The sequence below is a fragment of the Ambystoma mexicanum genome, chromosome 5q, assembly GCF_040938575.1.
Source record: "Ambystoma mexicanum isolate Mex_15411 chromosome 5q, UKY_AmexF1_1, whole genome shotgun sequence".
Classification (NCBI taxonomy): Eukaryota; Metazoa; Chordata; class Amphibia; order Caudata; family Ambystomatidae; genus Ambystoma; species Ambystoma mexicanum.
Genome location: NC_090933.1, coordinates 71,095,559 through 71,117,013, shown reverse-complemented (window position 1 = coordinate 71,117,013; position 21,455 = coordinate 71,095,559).

Genomic DNA, 21,455 nt, shown 5'->3' with positions numbered 1-21,455 from the left:
CACGGGTTGCGCGAAACCCCTGTAGGATGATCGCATGCTCCCGATGCCCATGCAGCTTTCTGGGTGCATGGGCAACGTAGGGGGGCACGCCGGACTGTGAGGCACAGATGGAAAGGGTGGGAGTGAGTGCAAAGGGCTTAACTGGAGGGAGGGAGGGAGGGAGGGAGGTGTGTGTGTGTGTGTGTGTGTGTGTGTATGTACACCCCCGCAACCCCCAGACCCGTTATACCATTTAAGGGGGTTGGGGGACACCACGGCTCCCCTTAAATGGTATAAAGAGGTACACCTGTACCGGCTGAAACCACAGCATTTTTGCTGCAATTCTTTTTACCCGATATACCAAATAATGTCGCCATACATATAGTCGACGGGATACGGCACAGGCGACATTATTTATGGGGTAAATGGGAGCGGAGGTTTCCCCTGCAGGTTCCATGGGATAATAATGGCGCCATTCTTGCGTGGAGACATTTTTGCGGGGATATTATCACATGGAACTGTGCATTATTGGCAGGCTGACAACCCCCCTCCCCAACCCACCCTCCTGCTTCCCCGGCCAGTGCAGTGGGCCTGTGCAGCAGTGCCACTCAAGGAAGGTCCCGTGGCCCGAAGTACCAACAGCCCTGTTGTGTGGGCGCCCATTTGAATGTAAATGGGGGGAATGCGCCAAAAGAAACCAAGCCCACTTTAGAATTCCACTTGATAACTCTTTGTTTCGGCTCAAACTGTACCTACATGAGAATACATACCCAATTACAGATGGGAAGCCCCCTCCATCCCTGTCCCCAAAATCTCTCTTCCCTTCTGGTAAGCTGACTCGGGCACTCATGTGAGAGCAAAGAGGTCCCAGATGCCCTCTTTTAACGGCAGAAGGTACTGCGGCCTAGGTGGAGATGGCCGGGAAAGGCGGGATTATGCTGATAACTCCCAGAAGTACCTAGCAGCAGACAAAGCGGGGGACAGGCACGCCCCCCTCTAGCCATCCCCATAAGCCCCTGAGCAGGCCTCGAGAACTCTTGGGCCGGCCGGTCCACTGTGTCCCAAGAAGCCGGGGGTCACAGCACACTCTGAGTTACAAGTGCCTGTAGGTCAGCCCTGTTTTCCTGCCTATAGAACCTGGCCGTTCGGGGCCTTGGGGCCAGCCAGCCAGCCCAGAGTGTGGTCTTTGCTCCTAGGGGCCAGCCAGCCTGGAGTGTGGTCTTTGCTCCACTCTCTGCTGGGCCCAGAGCGTGGTCTCCACTCTCTGCTGGGCCCTGAGAGAGCCAGGAGCATGGCCTTTGCTTCACTCTCTGCTGGGCCCTGAGAGGGCCAGGAGCGGGGCCTTTGCTCCTCTCTCTCCCTCTCCTTGCCCAGCACCCCTGAGACAGCCAGGAGCATGGCATTTGCTCCACTCGCTGCTGGCCTCTCTCTTTGGGAAAGGCCGACCCAGCTTCCTTTTCTCTCCCTCCAGCCACCAGGTCAGTCGGGCCAACATCATACGTTGCTATTTTTGTTCGGCATTTAAATAGCGCTCTGTATATCATTGGTATGATCTCAAAGCGCATGTGGGTTGAACGCCCTTGGGGACCGTAGTCAAGGTCAGTCGAGAGAGAGTGGGCTAGCGTAGGGTGCTTGGGTGCACTCAATATGTGAGCAGCTGATACGATTGCCTGATGGTAGCTGCATCCTAACATTAGGTGCGGTGCTATTGAGAGATCATTTGAATGTGTGCGGTCTGGTGGTTGGTCTCCGAGACTGCATTCTGGCGGCATTAGGCCTGTGTAGAACGCTTATGTGTGCAGCTAGGCAGATTTTTTCGTGGGGTATAGCTGCGTTCTAGCAGGATGTTGAGGTGTTCATGGGGTCTAGTACCTATGCGAGCAGCTAGGCCGAAATTGATCGAGGGGTATAGCTGGGCTCGATTGTGTGTTGGTGTAAAGTAGAGAGTGAGCATAGTGATAGGAGAGCCGAGTGTCTGGAGTGGGTGTTTTGTTCTTATGCGCCCACTGTTCCAGGATTGCATTCTCGTGTTTCGCAGTAGCTGCACTCAGAGGAAAGGTAGATTCACAGCCAGGAGCCGAGTAAGATATGTTTGCTCAGGCAGAGGGTCATTCATTTTGGGCTCAGCACACTGCATCTCAGGGGCCCGTTTTCACTGGTTGTGGTTTATATTGGATATAGGGCAGGAGCTCTCTCGCACCAATGTAGTCACATCGAGCTGATTTTTCTGGTCCTTGGTTGCCGGGTAGATCTAGGCAGGATGGTAGGTTGCAGGACAGGAGTTATTTCTCATGCCAACAATATCCCTCCGGACAGCTTTAGGTCCACCATTCAAGCACTGGTCCTTTGCCACCTGGGCGGGGGCAACCCCCTCCTCGAAAAGGCCGCCCGCCGTCCTCCCTCGTGCCCCAGAGAAGTGTCCTACACTCAGCCACACGCTTCACCAGGGCTCTACGCAGGTACCACATCACCCCTCTCCTCATCAACCTTCACTGGCTCCCACTACGCACACGAATCACCTTAGAGTCTTGCCGCACCATCTATAAGGCGGTCGCCCGCAAGTCCCCCAGCTACCTCGCAGAGAAACTTAGCATCTCCAGCAGACAAACGCACCACCAGAAACCTGGACACGCACAGACTTGAAATCCGCCACTGCAAAAAGGAAAGGACCAAAAAACAAGCCTTCTCTGTCTACGCCCCGAGACCATGGAACCTCCTCCACGTCAGCATCAGACTTGCCCCACACGCTCCTACAATTCAGAAAAGAACTCAAGACGCACCTCTTCAAGGAGTCTCTCCCCCTCAATACCTAGGCCATCACGCCGCACCGCCTGGCTCGCTAGACGACGCCCGCCTCCCTCCTCCCCGCCACCCTCTACAGCTGTGCCCCTGCGTATCCTACCCCCTGGTGTATATCTGTTCCGTTTTTTTCCCTCTGAAAAGCACTCAGTTATGCATCTGCACTGTTGCATATCTGGGTAAAGCGCTCTGTCGTGTATCTGTGTTGGTGCATTCCTCTGTAAAGCCCGCTCCGTTGCTTCTCGAAGCTTGGTCCGCGCTCAATGAATACCATAACAATAATAATTCCATTCCGGGGATGCTGGTGCAGTCCCGGTTTTAACTTTGCATTCTGGGGCTTGTAGTCCTGGCCTTCCCCCTCATGTAGCCAGCAGTGCAAGTCCTTGAGCGCAAAGTTAAACCGACCGAGCGGGTCCGAGCCTGGGGAGAGCGTGGGCTGGCGATACCGGTTGACTCACCTTAGCCATGACGCTGGCCCAAAGGCAGCCGGTAGTGTCCGGCCTAGCTACCGCGTGGTGAAAGCAGTCCTATCCGAGGGATGTTTGCGTTTTCGAGGATGGCTGTAGAAGGTTGCTATGCGGTAGTTGGTTGGCCCTCTGACTGGGGGCAGCTGCACGTGTGTTTCTCAGATCGCTATGATGGCAAAGGAGGTTGTGTATCCTGCCTGCCCAGAGAACATATGAGAGAGCCAGAGAGATGTAAGCAGTGCATGAGCGGAACTCTCAAGTTTCCAGTGGCCAATGCGTCAGAAGGCCACCCAGTCCTGCCTCAACCCCCCTCTGTATTTTGGGTCCTTTTGATTTTTCTGCCCCGTTTGAAATGCAGAAGCACTACAAGTCCCAGAATTCCAAGCAAAAACAGAACTGGGTGGCTTTCCCAAACGTGGACCCGGAAAACGCGAGAGCCTTGCCATCGGGTGTCAGGTGGGGGAGTCAAGAGAAGGCGGTTGCTAGTTAGAACCGCTCTTAACTTTTCCCGCAACCACCTACCTCAATGGAGGCTCCTTTTATATCTTTTCCGGGGCGCTGGCCGCTTTCTTTTCTGTACTTGCTTGCCAGGCTAGGTGCTTCAAAAACATGTCCTCTGAAGTGGCCCCACGCCGCCACTTGTCGTGCCATACAAAATGACCAACTAAATAAAATGAATAAATCCCCCCTCCATCCCAGAGAGAGAGAGAGAGAGAGAGAGAGACAGACAGACAGACACTGTCAATCAAAAGAGGAATCTGTGAATAACTGGCAAGCCTCAGATTGGCTGTCCAATCATAGCCCTCCTGGTATGTGCGTGCCTGCGTGCGCGTGTCGATGCTTGCCAGCCTTTCAACAGGCCGACGTTCTGCCTCGGGCTCGTCACTGAGAGTGGCGGGCTTTTTCAAACCCGTTTCCTGCTATTGTCCCAGCCAATCGGAGCGTAGTTGGGTCTTCATCCGTCACAGACCATTGTACGTTGTCAGTAGAGAGGAAGCAAGTCGCGCAAGGTTGCCATGGCCCGTACGAAGCAGACTGCCCCAAGTCCACCGGAGGCAAGGCACCCCCGCAAGCAGCTGGCCACCAAAGCTGCCCGCAAGAGCGCCCCTGCGACTGGTGGGGTCAAGAAACCGCACCGCTATCGGCCGGGCACCGTGGCCCTCAGAGAGATCCGGCGCTACCAGAAATCTACTGAGCTGCTCATCCGGAAACTGCCCTTCCAGCGCTTGGTGCGGGAGATCGCACAGGATTTCAAGACCGACCTGCGCTTCCAGAGCTCAGCAGTCATGGCCCTGCAGGAGGCCAGCGAGGCCCTTTGAGGACACCAACCTCTGCGCCATCCACGCCAAGCGAGTGACCATTATGCCCAAGGACATCCAGCTGGCCCGCCGCATCCGGGGCGAGAGGGCCCGAGGGGCACCGGCAGCAAGACCCCACCACCACAAAGGCTCTTTTAAGAGCCGACACGTTGTCACACACAAGAGCTGCTCAACTCTGCCTCTCGAGGCGCCTCTCTTCACTGCACAGGCGGCTAGGCCGTCTCTCAAACCCAAGGCAAACATGCAAACGCTCCTACCTGTCTTGGCAACACCCCCTCCCCAAAAAATGCCCATCTGGGCAGCTTTGGCGACCAGTTATTTGTGCGCTTGTGGCGGTCGGATTTGATGTGATGGCTTGTACCTTTTAGCGGGAGCACAGCCAGCTCGTAACCCGAGCCCTCCACTCCCCCCCTCCCGCCCCCCCTCAGAGCGATCTCTGAACTCGAAGCCCCCCACCCCACATCACGTTTCTATAAGGCCTGCCTTGAGGCTGGATTCCAACCGCTTCTAAGCGCTGTGTGCTAATGGTCGGTTTTCCGCCCGCCGTCCCCCTCCTCACAGGCAGACCGAATGGTGAAGTACCTGCTCCCTGTCGGGCTCGGGGACAGAGGGGTGTGCTGCGAGCGCTTCCCTGGCAGTGCTGCCTTACATAGCCTGTCCTGTACATTAAGCCGAGCTCCCAGAGATTTCCCTCCCAGCCCAGCAAATGTGTCAAGTAGGGTGCGTGACTCCTGCCACAGCGCAGAGAAATAATTTGCTTACGCCGCCCCCGAGACCGTAGTCCTTATTTGATATCATTGGCCTTATGTTTTGCGGGGATGGAATAAAGCAGGGCTAGCTAGGCAAAGCATGTGAGCTCTTGAGTGGAGGTGGTGAGCGGCTCTTAAAAGAGCCTTTGGGTTTCTTTGGTGCTGGGAACTGTGGTCTCACTTGGCACTGGTGTACTTGGTGACGGCTTTGGTGCCCTCGGACACAGCGTGCTTGGCCAGCTCGCCTGGCAGCAGGAGTCGCACTCCGGTCTGGATCTCCCTGGAGGTGAGGGTCCTGCGCTTGTTGTATTGAGCCAGGCGGGAGGCTTCCGCAGCGATGCGCTCGAAGATGTCATTGACAAACGAGTTCATGATGCCCATGGCCTTGGAAGAGATGCCGGTGTCAGGGTGCACCTGCTTCATCACCTTGTAGATGTAAATGGCATAGCTTTCCTTCCTGCTCCTCTTGCGCTTCTTCCCGTCCTTCTTGGGCGGCTTGGAGAGCGCTTTCTTGGGCGCTGGGGCGGACTTGGCTGGCTCAGGCATGGTCTCCGGCTGACGTCCACGCTGTGAGGAGAGAGAGAAATGAGTAAAACACTGCGCCCCCCGGCCCCTCTCTTTTATAGGCTGCCTGTGCTTAATCAGCTGCTGCCAGTCCCCGCTTGCTATTGGCCCGTATGGTTCTGTCGCTCCTCCGTGTCTGTGTGCCCGGCACAGAGCTCTGATTGGTTGGCAGGAGTAGTCTCCCCCTCCAATGGATGTTCATGCAGAGCCTAGGTTTTGTCCAATGAGAGTGCTCCACCGTGTCTTTATATGCCCGCCCTCCCATGCTCGGGGCATTACTTCCTCTTTGAACAAGCGAGCGCCTGTTTAACGCGTCATGTCTGGACGAGGAAAGCAAGGAGGGAAGGCCCGTGCTAAGGCCAAGACTCGCTCCTCCCGGGCGGGCTTGCAGTTCCCAGTAGGCCGTGTGCACAGGCTGCTGCGGAAGGGGAGCTACGGCGAGCGTGTGGGAGCCGGAGCCCCCGTCTACATGGCTGCCGTGCTCGAGTACCTGACTGCTGAGATCCTCGAGCTGGCCGGCAATGCCGCCCGGGACAACAAGAAGACCCGCATCATCCCCAGACACCTGCAGCTCGCCATCCGCAACGACGAGGAGCTCAACAAGCTGCTGGGCAAAGTTACCATTGCCCAGGGTGGTGTCCTGCCCAACATCCAGGCCGTGCTGCTGCCTAAGAAGACCGAGGGCCACAAGGCAGGGGGCAAAGCCAGCAAGTAACAGCCCAAGTTACACACTCCCCAACAAAAAAAACACAAAGGCTCTTTTAAGAGCCACTCACACACTCAGACAAAGAGCTCAGTACCTTGACAGCAGCGCCACCACTTTTCTACACTGCAACAGAGTATGTGTTTGTGTCACAAAAAGAGGGGCTGCATCACGGGTTGCGCGAAACCCCTGTAGGATGATCGCATGCTCCCGATGCCCATGCAGCTTTCTGGGTGCATGGGCAACGTAGGGGGGCACGCCGGACTGTGAGGCACAGATGGAAAGGGTGGGAGTGAGTGCAAAAGGGAGGGAGGGAGGTGTGTGTGTGTGTGTGTGTGTGTGTGTGTGTGTGTATGTACACCCCCGCAACCCCCAGACCCGTTATACCATTTAAGGGGGTTGGGGGACACCACGGCTCCCCTTAAATGGTATAAAGAGGTACACCTGTACCGGCTGAAACCACAGCATTTTTGCTGCAATTCTTTTTACCCGATATACCAAATAATGTCGCCATACATATAGTCGACGGGATACGGCACAGGGGACATTATTTATGGGGTAAATGGGAGCGGAGGTTTCCCCTGCAGGTTCCATGGGATAATAATGGCGCCATTCTTGCGTGGAGACATTTTTGCGGGGATATTATCACATGGAACTGTGCATTATTGGCAGGCTGACAACCCCCCTCCCCAACCCACCCTCCTGCTTCCCCGGCCAGTGCAGTGGGCCTGTGCAGCAGTGCCACTCAAGGAAGGTCCCGTGGCCCGAAGTACCAACAGCCCTGTTGTGTGGGCGCCCATTTGAATGTAAATGGGGGGAATGCGCCAAAAGAAACCAAGCCCACTTTAGAATTCCACTTGATAACTCTTTGTTTCGGCTCAAACTGTACCTACATGAGAATACATACCCAATTACAGATGGGAAGCCCCCTCCATCCCTGTCCCCAAAATCTCTCTTCCCTTCTGGTAAGCTGACTCGGGCACTCATGTGAGAGCAAAGAGGTCCCAGATGCCCTCTTTTAACGGCAGAAGGTACTGCGGCCTAGGTGGAGATGGCCGGGAAAGGCGGGATTATGCTGATAACTCCCAGAAGTACCTAGCAGCAGACAAAGCGGGGGACAGGCACGCCCCCCTCTAGCCATCCCCATAAGCCCCTGAGCAGGCCTCGAGAACTCTTGGGCCGGCCGGTCCACTGTGTCCCAAGAAGCCGGGGGTCACAGCACACTCTGAGTTACAAGTGCCTGTAGGTCAGCCCTGTTTTCCTGCCTATAGAACCTGGCCGTTCGGTCTTTGCTCCTAGGGGCCAGCCAGCCTGGAGTGTGGTCTTTGCTCCACTCTCTGCTGGGCCCAGAGCGTGGTCTCCACTCTCTGCTGGGCCCTGAGAGAGCCAGGAGCATGGCCTTTGCTTCACTCTCTGCTGGGCCCTGAGAGGGCCAGGAGCGGGGCCTTTGCTCCTCTCTCTCCCTCTCCTTGCCCAGCACCCCTGAGACAGCCAGGAGCATGGCATTTGCTCCACTCGCTGCTGGCCTCTCTCTTTGGGAAAGGCCGACCCAGCTTCCTTTTCTCTCCCTCCAGCCACCAGGTCAGTCGGGCCAACATCATACGTTGCTATTGTTGTTCGGCATTTAAATAGCGCTCTGTATATCATTGGTATGATCTCAAAGCGCATGTGGGTTGAACGCCCTTGGGGACCGTAGTCAAGGTCAGTCGAGAGAGAGTGGGCTAGCGTAGGGTGCTTGGGTGCACTCAATATGTGAGCAGCTGATACGATTGCCTGATGGTAGCTGCATCCTAACATTAGGTGCGGTGCTATTGAGAGATCATTTGAATGTGTGCGGTCTGGTGGTTGGTCTCCGAGACTGCATTCTGGCGGCATTAGGCCTGTGTAGAACGCTTATGTGTGCAGCTAGGCAGATTTTTTCGTGGGGTATAGCTGCGTTCTAGCAGGATGTTGAGGTGTTCATGGGGTCTAGTACCTATGCGAGCAGCTAGGCCGAAATTGATCGAGGGGTATAGCTGGGCTCGATTGTGTGTTGGTGTAAAGTAGAGAGTGAGCATAGTGATAGGAGAGCCGAGTGTCTGGAGTGGGTGTTTTGTTCTTATGCGCCCACTGTTCCAGGATTGCATTCTCGTGTTTCGCAGTAGCTGCACTCAGAGGAAAGGTAGATTCACAGCCAGGAGCCGAGTAAGATATGTTTGCTCAGGCAGAGGGTCATTCATTTTGGGCTCAGCACACTGCATCTCAGGGGCCCGTTTTCACTGGTTGTGGTTTATATTGGATATAGGGCAGGAGCTCTCTCGCACCAATGTAGTCACATCGAGCTGATTTTTCTGGTCCTTGGTTGCCGTTAATGGCGGGTTGCAGGGTAGATCTAGGCAGGATGGTAGGTTGCAGGACAGGAGTTATTTCTCATGCCAACAATATCCCTCCGGACAGCTTTAGGTCCACCATTCAAGCACTGGTCCTTTGCCACCTGGGCGGGGGCAACCCCCTCCTCGAAAAGGCCGCCCGCCGTCCTCCCTCGTGCCCCAGAGAAGTGTCCTACACTCAGCCACACGCTTCACCAGGGCTCTACGCAGGTACCACATCACCCCTCTCCTCATCGACCTTCACTGGCTCCCACTACGCACACGAATCACCTTAGAGTCTTGCCGCACCATCTATAAGGCGGTCGCCCGCAAGTCCCCCAGCTACCTCGCAGAGAAACTTAGCATCTCCAGCAGACAAACGCACCACCAGAAACCTGGACACGCACAGACTTGAAATCCGCCACTGCAAAAAGGAAAGGACCAAAAAACAAGCCTTCTCTGTCTACGCCCCGAGACCATGGAACCTCCTCCACGTCAGCATCAGACTTGCCCCACACGCTCCTACAATTCAGAAAAGAACTCAAGACGCACCTCTTCAAGGAGTCTCTCCCCCTCAATACCTAGGCCATCACGCCGCACCGCCTGGCTCGCTAGACGACGCCCGCCTCCCTCCTCCCCGCCACCCTCTACAGCTGTGCCCCTGCGTATCCTACCCCCTGGTGTATATCTGTTCCGTTTTTTTCCCTCTGAAAAGCACTCAGTTATGCATCTGCACTGTTGCATATCTGGGTAAAGCGCTCTGTCGTGTATCTGTGTTGGTGCATTCCTCTGTAAAGCCCGCTCCGTTGCTTCTCGAAGCTTGGTCCGCGCTCAATGAATACCATAACAATAATAATTCCATTCCGGGGATGCTGGTGCAGTCCCGGTTTTAACTTTGCATTCTGGGGCTTGTAGTCCTGGCCTTCCCCCTCATGAGGCCAGCAGTGCAAGTCCTTGAGCGCAAAGTTAAACCGACCGAGCGGGTCCGAGCCTGGGGAGAGCGTGGGCTGGCGATACCGGTTGACTCACCTTAGCCATGACGCTGGCCCAAAGGCAGCCGGTAGTGTCCGGCCTAGCTACCGCGTGGTGAAAGCAGTCCTATCCGAGGGATGTTTGCGTTTTCGAGGATGGCTGTAGAAGGTTGCTATGCGGTAGTTGGTTGGCCCTCTGACTGGGGGCAGCTGCACGTGTGTTTCTCAGATCGCTATGATGGCAAAGGAGGTTGTGTATCCTGCCTGCCCAGAGAACATATGAGAGAGCCAGAGAGATGTAAGCAGTGCATGAGCGGAACTCTCAAGTTTCCAGTGGCCAATGCGTCAGAAGGCCACCCAGTCCTGCCTCAACCCCCCTCTGTATTTTGGGTCCTTTTGATTTTTCTGCCCCGTTTGAAATGCAGAAGCACTACAAGTCCCAGAATTCCAAGCAAAAACAGAACTGGGTGGCTTTCCCAAACGTGGACCCGGAAAACGCGAGAGCCTTGCCATCGGGTGTCAGGTGGGGGAGTCAAGAGAAGGCGGTTGCTAGTTAGAACCGCTCTTAACTTTTCCCGCAACCACCTACCTCAATGGAGGCTCCTTTTATATCTTTTCCGGGGCGCTGGCCGCTTTCTTTTCTGTACTTGCTTGCCAGGCTAGGTGCTTCAAAAACATGTCCTCTGAAGTGGCCCCACGCCGCCACTTGTCGTGCCATACAAAATGACCAACTAAATAAAATGAATAAATCCCCCCTCCATCCCAGAGAGAGAGAGAGAGAGAGAGAGAGAGAGACAGACAGACAGACACTGTCAATCAAAAGAGGAATCTGTGAATAACTGGCAAGCCTCAGATTGGCTGTCCAATCATAGCCCTCCTGGTATGTGCGTGCCTGCGTGCGCGTGTCGATGCTTGCCAGCCTTTCAACAGGCCGACGTTCTGCCTCGGGCTCGTCACTGAGAGTGGCGGGCTTTTTCAAACCCGTTTCCTGCTATTGTCCCAGCCAATCGGAGCGTAGTTGGGTCTTCATCCGTCACAGACCATTGTACGTTGTCAGTAGAGAGGAAGCAAGTCGCGCAAGGTTGCCATGGCCCGTACGAAGCAGACTGCCCCAAGTCCACCGGAGGCAAGGCACCCCCGCAAGCAGCTGGCCACCAAAGCTGCCCGCAAGAGCTCCCCTGCGACTGGTGGGGTCAAGAAACCGCACCGCTATCGGCCGGGCACCGTGGCCCTCAGAGAGATCCGGCGCTACCAGAAATCTACTGAGCTGCTCATCCGGAAACTGCCCTTCCAGCGCTTGGTGCGGGAGATCGCACAGGATTTCAAGACCGACCTGCGCTTCCAGAGCTCAGCAGTCATGGCCCTGCAGGAGGCCAGCGAGGCCCTTTGAGGACACCAACCTCTGCGCCATCCACGCCAAGCGAGTGACCATTATGCCCAAGGACATCCAGCTGGCCCGCCGCATCCGGGGCGAGAGGGCCCGAGGGGCACCGGCAGCAAGACCCCACCACCACAAAGGCTCTTTTAAGAGCCGACACGTTGTCACACACAAGAGCTGCTCAACTCTGCCTCTCGAGGCGCCTCTCTTCACTGCACAGGCGGCTAGGCCGTCTCTCAAACCCAAGGCAAACATGCAAACGCTCCTACCTGTCTTGGCAACACCCCCTCCCCAAAAAATGCCCATCTGGGCAGCTTTGGCGACCAGTTATTTGTGCGCTTGTGGCGGTCGGATTTGATGTGATGGCTTGTACCTTTTAGCGGGAGCACAGCCAGCTCGTAACCCGAGCCCTCCACTCCCCCCCTCCCGCCCCCCCTCAGAGCGATCTCTGAACTCGAAGCCCCCCACCCCACATCACGTTTCTATAAGGCCTGCCTTGAGGCTGGATTCCAACCGCTTCTAAGCGCTGTGTGCTAATGGTCGGTTTTCCGCCCGCCGTCCCCCTCCTCACAGGCAGACCGAATGGTGAAGTACCTGCTCCCTGTCGGGCTCGGGGACAGAGGGGTGTGCTGCGAGCGCTTCCCTGGCAGTGCTGCCTTACATAGCCTGTCCTGTACATTAAGCCGAGCTCCCAGAGATTTCCCTCCCAGCCCAGCAAATGTGTCAAGTAGGGTGCGTGACTCCTGCCACAGCGCAGAGAAATAATTTGCTTACGCCGCCCCCGAGACCGTAGTCCTTATTTGATATCATTGGCCTTATGTTTTGCGGGGATGGAATAAAGCAGGGCTAGCTAGGCAAAGCATGTGAGCTCTTGAGTGGAGGTGGTGAGCGGCTCTTAAAAGAGCCTTTGGGTTTCTTTGGTGCTGGGAACTGTGGTCTCACTTGGCACTGGTGTACTTGGTGACGGCTTTGGTGCCCTCGGACACAGCGTGCTTGGCCAGCTCGCCTGGCAGCAGGAGTCGCACTCCGGTCTGGATCTCCCTGGAGGTGAGGGTCCTGCGCTTGTTGTATTGAGCCAGGCGGGAGGCTTCCGCAGCGATGCGCTCGAAGATGTCATTGACAAACGAGTTCATGATGCCCATGGCCTTGGAAGAGATGCCGGTGTCAGGGTGCACCTGCTTCATCACCTTGTAGATGTAAATGGCATAGCTTTCCTTCCTGCTCCTCTTGCGCTTCTTCCCGTCCTTCTTGGGCGGCTTGGAGAGCGCTTTCTTGGAGCCCTTCTTGGGCGCTGGGGCGGACTTGGCTGGCTCAGGCATGGTCTCCGGCTGACGTCCACGCTGTGAGGAGAGAGAGAAATGAGTAAAACACTGCGCCCCCCGGCCCCTCTCTTTTATAGGCTGCCTGTGCTTAATCAGCTGCTGCCAGTCCCCGCTTGCTATTGGCCCGTATGGTTCTGTCGCTCCTCCGTGTCTGTGTGCCCGGCACAGAGCTCTGATTGGTTGGCAGGAGTAGTCTCCCCCTCCAATGGATGTTCATGCAGAGCCTAGGTTTTGTCCAATGAGAGTGCTCCACCGTGTCTTTATATGCCCGCCCTCCCATGCTCGGGGCATTACTTCCTCTTTGAACAAGCGAGCGCCTGTTTAACGCGTCATGTCTGGACGAGGAAAGCAAGGAGGGAAGGCCCGTGCTAAGGCCAAGACTCGCTCCTCCCGGGCGGGCTTGCAGTTCCCAGTAGGCCGTGTGCACAGGCTGCTGCGGAAGGGGAGCTACGGCGAGCGTGTGGGAGCCGGAGCCCCCGTCTACATGGCTGCCGTGCTCGAGTACCTGACTGCTGAGATCCTCGAGCTGGCCGGCAATGCCGCCCGGGACAACAAGAAGACCCGCATCATCCCCAGACACCTGCAGCTCGCCATCCGCAACGACGAGGAGCTCAACAAGCTGCTGGGCAAAGTTACCATTGCCCAGGGTGGTGTCCTGCCCAACATCCAGGCCGTGCTGCTGCCTAAGAAGACCGAGGGCCACAAGGCAGGGGGCAAAGCCAGCAAGTAACAGCCCAAGTTACACACTCCCCAACAAAAAAAACACAAAGGCTCTTTTAAGAGCCACTCACACACTCAGACAAAGAGCTCAGTACCTTGACAGCAGCGCCACCACTTTTCTACACTGCAACAGAGTATGTGTTTGTGTCACAAAAAGAGGGGCTGCATCACGGGTTGCGCGAAACCCCTGTAGGATGATCGCATGCTCCCGATGCCCATGCAGCTTTCTGGGTGCATGGGCAACGTAGGGGGGCACGCCGGACTGTGAGGCACAGATGGAAAGGGTGGGAGTGAGTGCAAAGGGCTTAACTGGAGGGAGGGAGGGAGGGAGGGAGGTGTGTGTGTGTGTGTGTGTGTGTGTGTATGTACACCCCCGCAACCCCCAGACCCGTTATACCATTTAAGGGGGTTGGGGGACACCACGGCTCCCCTTAAATGGTATAAAGAGGTACACCTGTACCGGCTGAAACCACAGCATTTTTGCTGCAATTCTTTTTACCCGATATACCAAATAATGTCGCCATACATATAGTCGACGGGATACGGCACAGGCGACATTATTTATGGGGTAAATGGGAGCGGAGGTTTCCCCTGCAGGTTCCATGGGATAATAATGGCGCCATTCTTGCGTGGAGACATTTTTGCGGGGATATTATCACATGGAACTGTGCATTATTGGCAGGCTGACAACCCCCCTCCCCAACCCACCCTCCTGCTTCCCCGGCCAGTGCAGTGGGCCTGTGCAGCAGTGCCACTCAAGGAAGGTCCCGTGGCCCGAAGTACCAACAGCCCTGTTGTGTGGGCGCCCATTTGAATGTAAATGGGGGGAATGCGCCAAAAGAAACCAAGCCCACTTTAGAATTCCACTTGATAACTCTTTGTTTCGGCTCAAACTGTACCTACATGAGAATACATACCCAATTACAGATGGGAAGCCCCCTCCATCCCTGTCCCCAAAATCTCTCTTCCCTTCTGGTAAGCTGACTCGGGCACTCATGTGAGAGCAAAGAGGTCCCAGATGCCCTCTTTTAACGGCAGAAGGTACTGCGGCCTAGGTGGAGATGGCCGGGAAAGGCGGGATTATGCTGATAACTCCCAGAAGTACCTAGCAGCAGACAAAGCGGGGGACAGGCACGCCCCCCTCTAGCCATCCCCATAAGCCCCTGAGCAGGCCTCGAGAACTCTTGGGCCGGCCGGTCCACTGTGTCCCAAGAAGCCGGGGGTCACAGCACACTCTGAGTTACAAGTGCCTGTAGGTCAGCCCTGTTTTCCTGCCTATAGAACCTGGCCGTTCGGGGCCTTGGGGCCAGCCAGCCAGCCCAGAGTGTGGTCTTTGCTCCTAGGGGCCAGCCAGCCTGGAGTGTGGTCTTTGCTCCACTCTCTGCTGGGCCCAGAGCGTGGTCTCCACTCTCTGCTGGGCCCTGAGAGAGCCAGGAGCATGGCCTTTGCTTCACTCTCTGCTGGGCCCTGAGAGGGCCAGGAGCGGGGCCTTTGCTCCTCTCTCTCCCTCTCCTTGCCCAGCACCCCTGAGACAGCCAGGAGCATGGCATTTGCTCCACTCGCTGCTGGCCTCTCTCTTTGGGAAAGGCCGACCCAGCTTCCTTTTCTCTCCCTCCAGCCACCAGGTCAGTCGGGCCAACATCATACGTTGCTATTTTTGTTCGGCATTTAAATAGCGCTCTGTATATCATTGGTATGATCTCAAAGCGCATGTGGGTTGAACGCCCTTGGGGACCGTAGTCAAGGTCAGTCGAGAGAGAGTGGGCTAGCGTAGGGTGCTTGGGTGCACTCAATATGTGAGCAGCTGATACGATTGCCTGATGGTAGCTGCATCCTAACATTAGGTGCGGTGCTATTGAGAGATCATTTGAATGTGTGCGGTCTGGTGGTTGGTCTCCGAGACTGCATTCTGGCGGCATTAGGCCTGTGTAGAACGCTTATGTGTGCAGCTAGGCAGATTTTTTCGTGGGGTATAGCTGCGTTCTAGCAGGATGTTGAGGTGTTCATGGGGTCTAGTACCTATGCGAGCAGCTAGGCCGAAATTGATCGAGGGGTATAGCTGGGCTCGATTGTGTGTTGGTGTAAAGTAGAGAGTGAGCATAGTGATAGGAGAGCCGAGTGTCTGGAGTGGGTGTTTTGTTCTTATGCGCCCACTGTTCCAGGATTGCATTCTCGTGTTTCGCAGTAGCTGCACTCAGAGGAAAGGTAGATTCACAGCCAGGAGCCGAGTAAGATATGTTTGCTCAGGCAGAGGGTCATTCATTTTGGGCTCAGCACACTGCATCTCAGGGGCCCGTTTTCACTGGTTGTGGTTTATATTGGATATAGGGCAGGAGCTCTCTCGCACCAATGTAGTCACATCGAGCTGATTTTTCTGGTCCTTGGTTGCCGGGTAGATCTAGGCAGGATGGTAGGTTGCAGGACAGGAGTTATTTCTCATGCCAACAATATCCCTCCGGACAGCTTTAGGTCCACCATTCAAGCACTGGTCCTTTGCCACCTGGGCGGGGGCAACCCCCTCCTCGAAAAGGCCGCCCGCCGTCCTCCCTCGTGCCCCAGAGAAGTGTCCTACACTCAGCCACACGCTTCACCAGGGCTCTACGCAGGTACCACATCACCCCTCTCCTCATCAACCTTCACTGGCTCCCACTACGCACACGAATCACCTTAGAGTCTTGCCGCACCATCTATAAGGCGGTCGCCCGCAAGTCCCCCAGCTACCTCGCAGAGAAACTTAGCATCTCCAGCAGACAAACGCACCACCAGAAACCTGGACACGCACAGACTTGAAATCCGCCACTGCAAAAAGGAAAGGACCAAAAAACAAGCCTTCTCTGTCTACGCCCCGAGACCATGGAACCTCCTCCACGTCAGCATCAGACTTGCCCCACACGCTCCTACAATTCAGAAAAGAACTCAAGACGCACCTCTTCAAGGAGTCTCTCCCCCTCAATACCTAGGCCATCACGCCGCACCGCCTGGCTCGCTAGACGACGCCCGCCTCCCTCCTCCCCGCCACCCTCTACAGCTGTGCCCCTGCGTATCCTACCCCCTGGTGTATATCTGTTCCGTTTTTTTCCCTCTGAAAAGCACTCAGTTATGCATCTGCACTGTTGCATATCTGGGTAAAGCGCTCTGTCGTGTATCTGTGTTGGTGCATTCCTCTGTAAAGCCCGCTCCGTTGCTTCTCGAAGCTTGGTCCGCGCTCAATGAATACCATAACAATAATAATTCCATTCCGGGGATGCTGGTGCAGTCCCGGTTTTAACTTTGCATTCTGGGGCTTGTAGTCCTGGCCTTCCCCCTCATGTAGCCAGCAGTGCAAGTCCTTGAGCGCAAAGTTAAACCGACCGAGCGGGTCCGAGCCTGGGGAGAGCGTGGGCTGGCGATACCGGTTGACTCACCTTAGCCATGACGCTGGCCCAAAGGCAGCCGGTAGTGTCCGGCCTAGCTACCGCGTGGTGAAAGCAGTCCTATCCGAGGGATGTTTGCGTTTTCGAGGATGGCTGTAGAAGGTTGCTATGCGGTAGTTGGTTGGCCCTCTGACTGGGGGCAGCTGCACGTGTGTTTCTCAGATCGCTATGATGGCAAAGGAGGTTGTGTATCCTGCCTGCCCAGAGAACATATGAGAGAGCCAGAGAGATGTAAGCAGTGCATGAGCGGAACTCTCAAGTTTCCAGTGGCCAATGCGTCAGAAGGCCACCCAGTCCTGCCTCAACCCCCCTCTGTATTTTGGGTCCTTTTGATTTTTCTGCCCCGTTTGAAATGCAGAAGCACTACAAGTCCCAGAATTCCAAGCAAAAACAGAACTGGGTGGCTTTCCCAAACGTGGACCCGGAAAACGCGAGAGCCTTGCCATCGGGTGTCAGGTGGGGGAGTCAAGAGAAGGCGGTTGCTAGTTAGAACCGCTCTTAACTTTTCCCGCAACCACCTACCTCAATGGAGGCTCCTTTTATATCTTTTCCGGGGCGCTGGCCGCTTTCTTTTCTGTACTTGCTTGCCAGGCTAGGTGCTTCAAAAACATGTCCTCTGAAGTGGCCCCACGCCGCCACTTGTCGTGCCATACAAAATGACCAACTAAATAAAATGAATAAATCCCCCCTCCATCCCAGAGAGAGAGAGAGAGAGAGAGAGAGACAGACAGACAGACACTGTCAATCAAAAGAGGAATCTGTGAATAACTGGCAAGCCTCAGATTGGCTGTCCAATCATAGCCCTCCTGGTATGTGCGTGCCTGCGTGCGCGTGTCGATGCTTGCCAGCCTTTCAACAGGCCGACGTTCTGCCTCGGGCTCGTCACTGAGAGTGGCGGGCTTTTTCAAACCCGTTTCCTGCTATTGTCCCAGCCAATCGGAGCGTAGTTGGGTCTTCATCCGTCACAGACCATTGTACGTTGTCAGTAGAGAGGAAGCAAGTCGCGCAAGGTTGCCATGGCCCGTACGAAGCAGACTGCCCCAAGTCCACCGGAGGCAAGGCACCCCCGCAAGCAGCTGGCCACCAAAGCTGCCCGCAAGAGCGCCCCTGCGACTGGTGGGGTCAAGAAACCGCACCGCTATCGGCCGGGCACCGTGGCCCTCAGAGAGATCCGGCGCTACCAGAAATCTACTGAGCTGCTCATCCGGAAACTGCCCTTCCAGCGCTTGGTGCGGGAGATCGCACAGGATTTCAAGACCGACCTGCGCTTCCAGAGCTCAGCAGTCATGGCCCTGCAGGAGGCCAGCGAGGCCCTTTGAGGACACCAACCTCTGCGCCATCCACGCCAAGCGAGTGACCATTATGCCCAAGGACATCCAGCTGGCCCGCCGCATCCGGGGCGAGAGGGCCCGAGGGGCACCGGCAGCAAGACCCCACCACCACAAAGGCTCTTTTAAGAGCCGACACGTTGTCACACACAAGAGCTGCTCAACTCTGCCTCTCGAGGCGCCTCTCTTCACTGCACAGGCGGCTAGGCCGTCTCTCAAACCCAAGGCAAACATGCAAACGCTCCTACCTGTCTTGGCAACACCCCCTCCCCAAAAAATGCCCATCTGGGCAGCTTTGGCGACCAGTTATTTGTGCGCTTGTGGCGGTCGGATTTGATGTGATGGCTTGTACCTTTTAGCGGGAGCACAGCCAGCTCGTAACCCGAGCCCTCCACTCCCCCCCTCCCGCCCCCCCTCAGAGCGATCTCTGAACTCGAAGCCCCCCACCCCACATCACGTTTCTATAAGGCCTGCCTTGAGGCTGGATTCCAACCGCTTCTAAGCGCTGTGTGCTAATGGTCGGTTTTCCGCCCGCCGTCCCCCTCCTCACAGGCAGACCGAATGGTGAAGTACCTGCTCCCTGTCGGGCTCGGGGACAGAGGGGTGTGCTGCGAGCGCTTCCCTGGCAGTGCTGCCTTACATAGCCTGTCCTGTACATTAAGCCGAGCTCCCAGAGATTTCCCTCCCAGCCCAGCAAATGTGTCAAGTAGGGTGCGTGACTCCTGCCACAGCGCAGAGAAATAATTTGCTTACGCCGCCCCCGAGACCGTAGTCCTTATTTGATATCATTGGCCTTATGTTTTGCGGGGATGGAATAAAGCAGGGCTAGCTAGGCAAAGCATGTGAGCTCTTGAGTGGAGGTGGTGAGCGGCTCTTAAAAGAGCCTTTGGGTTTCTTTGGTGCTGGGAACTGTGGTCTCACTTGGCACTGGTGTACTTGGTGACGGCTTTGGTGCCCTCGGACACAGCGTGCTTGGCCAGCTCGCCTGGCAGCAGGAGTCGCACTCCGGTCTGGATCTCCCTGGAGGTGAGGGTCCTGCGCTTGTTGTATTGAGCCAGGCGGGAGGCTTCCGCAGCGATGCGCTCGAAGATGTCATTGACAAACGAGTTCATGATGCCCATGGCCTTGGAAGAGATGCCGGTGTCAGGGTGCACCTGCTTCATCACCTTGTAGATGTAAATGGCATAGCTTTCCTTCCTGCTCCTCTTGCGCTTCTTCCCGTCCTTCTTGGGCGGCTTGGAGAGCGCTTTCTTGGGCGCTGGGGCGGACTTGGCTGGCTCAGGCATGGTCTCCGGCTGACGTCCACGCTGTGAGGAGAGAGAGAAATGAGTAAAACACTGCGCCCCCCGGCCCCTCTCTTTTATAGGCTGCCTGTGCTTAATCAGCTGCTGCCAGTCCCCGCTTGCTATTGGCCCGTATGGTTCTGTCGCTCCTCCGTGTCTGTGTGCCCGGCACAGAGCTCTGATTGGTTGGCAGGAGTAGTCTCCCCCTCCAATGGATGTTCATGCAGAGCCTAGGTTTTGTCCAATGAGAGTGCTCCACCGTGTCTTTATATGCCCGCCCTCCCATGCTCGGGGCATTACTTCCTCTTTGAACAAGCGAGCGCCTGTTTAACGCGTCATGTCTGGACGAGGAAAGCAAGGAGGGAAGGCCCGTGCTAAGGCCAAGACTCGCTCCTCCCGGGCGGGCTTGCAGTTCCCAGTAGGCCGTGTGCACAGGCTGCTGCGGAAGGGGAGCTACGGCGAGCGTGTGGGAGCCGGAGCCCCCGTCTACATGGCTGCCGTGCTCGAGTACCTGACTGCTGAGATCCTCGAGCTGGCCGGCAATGCCGCCCGGGACAACAAGAAGACCCGCATCATCCCCAGACACCTGCAGCTCGCCATCCGCAACGACGAGGAGCTCAACAAGCTGCTGGGCAAAGTTACCATTGCCCAGGGTGGTGTCCTGCCCAACATCCAGGCCGTGCTGCTGCCTAAGAAGACCGAGGGCCACAAGGCAGGGGGCAAAGCCAGCAAGTAACAGCCCAAGTTACACACTCCCCAACAAAAAAAACACACAAAGGCTCTTTTAAGAGCCACTCACACACTCAGACAAAGAGCTCAGTACCTTGACAGCAGCGCCACCACTTTTCTACACTGCAACAGAGTATGTGTTTGTGTCACAAAAAGAGGGGCTGCATCACGGGTTGCGCGAAACCCCTGTAGGATGATCGCATGCTCCCGATGCCCATGCAGCTTTCTGGGTGCATGGGCAACGTAGGGGGGCACGCCGGACTGTGAGGCACAGATGGAAAGGGTGGGAGTGAGTGCAAAAGGGAGGGAGGGAGGTGTGTGTGTGTGTGTGTGTGTGTGTGTGTGTGTATGTACACCCCCGCAACCCCCAGACCCGTTATACCATTTAAGGGGGTTGGGGGACACCACGGCTCCCCTTAAATGGTATAAAGAGGTACACCTGTACCGGCTGAAACCACAGCATTTTTGCTGCAATTCTTTTTACCCGATATACCAAATAATGTCGCCATACATATAGTCGACGGGATACGGCACAGGGGACATTATTTATGGGGTAAATGGGAGCGGAGGTTTCCCCTGCAGGTTCCATGGGATAATAATGGCGCCATTCTTGCGTGGAGACATTTTTGCGGGGATATTATCACATGGAACTGTGCATTATTGGCAGGCTGACAACCCCCCTCCCCAACCCACCCTCCTGCTTCCCCGGCCAGTGCAGTGGGCCTGTGCAGCAGTGCCACTCAAGGAAGGTCCCGTGGCCCGAAGTACCAACAGCCCTGTTGTGTGGGCGCCCATTTGAATGTAAATGGGGGGAATGCGCCAAAAGAAACCAAGCCCACTTTAGAATTCCACTTGATAACTCTTTGTTTCGGCTCAAACTGTACCTACATGAGAATACATACCCAATTACAGATGGGAAGCCCCCTCCATCCCTGTCCCCAAAATCTCTCTTCCCTTCTGGTAAGCTGACTCGGGCACTCATGTGAGAGCAAAGAGGTCCCAGATGCCCTCTTTTAACGGCAGAAGGTACTGCGGCCTAGGTGGAGATGGCCGGGAAAGGCGGGATTATGCTGATAACTCCCAGAAGTACCTAGCAGCAGACAAAGCGGGGGACAGGCACGCCCCCCTCTAGCCATCCCCATAAGCCCCTGAGCAGGCCTCGAGAACTCTTGGGCCGGCCGGTCCACTGTGTCCCAAGAAGCCGGGGGTCACAGCACACTCTGAGTTACAAGTGCCTGTAGGTCAGCCCTGTTTTCCTGCCTATAGAACCTGGCCGTTCGGTCTTTGCTCCTAGGGGCCAGCCAGCCTGGAGTGTGGTCTTTGCTCCACTCTCTGCTGGGCCCAGAGCGTGGTCTCCACTCTCTGCTGGGCCCTGAGAGAGCC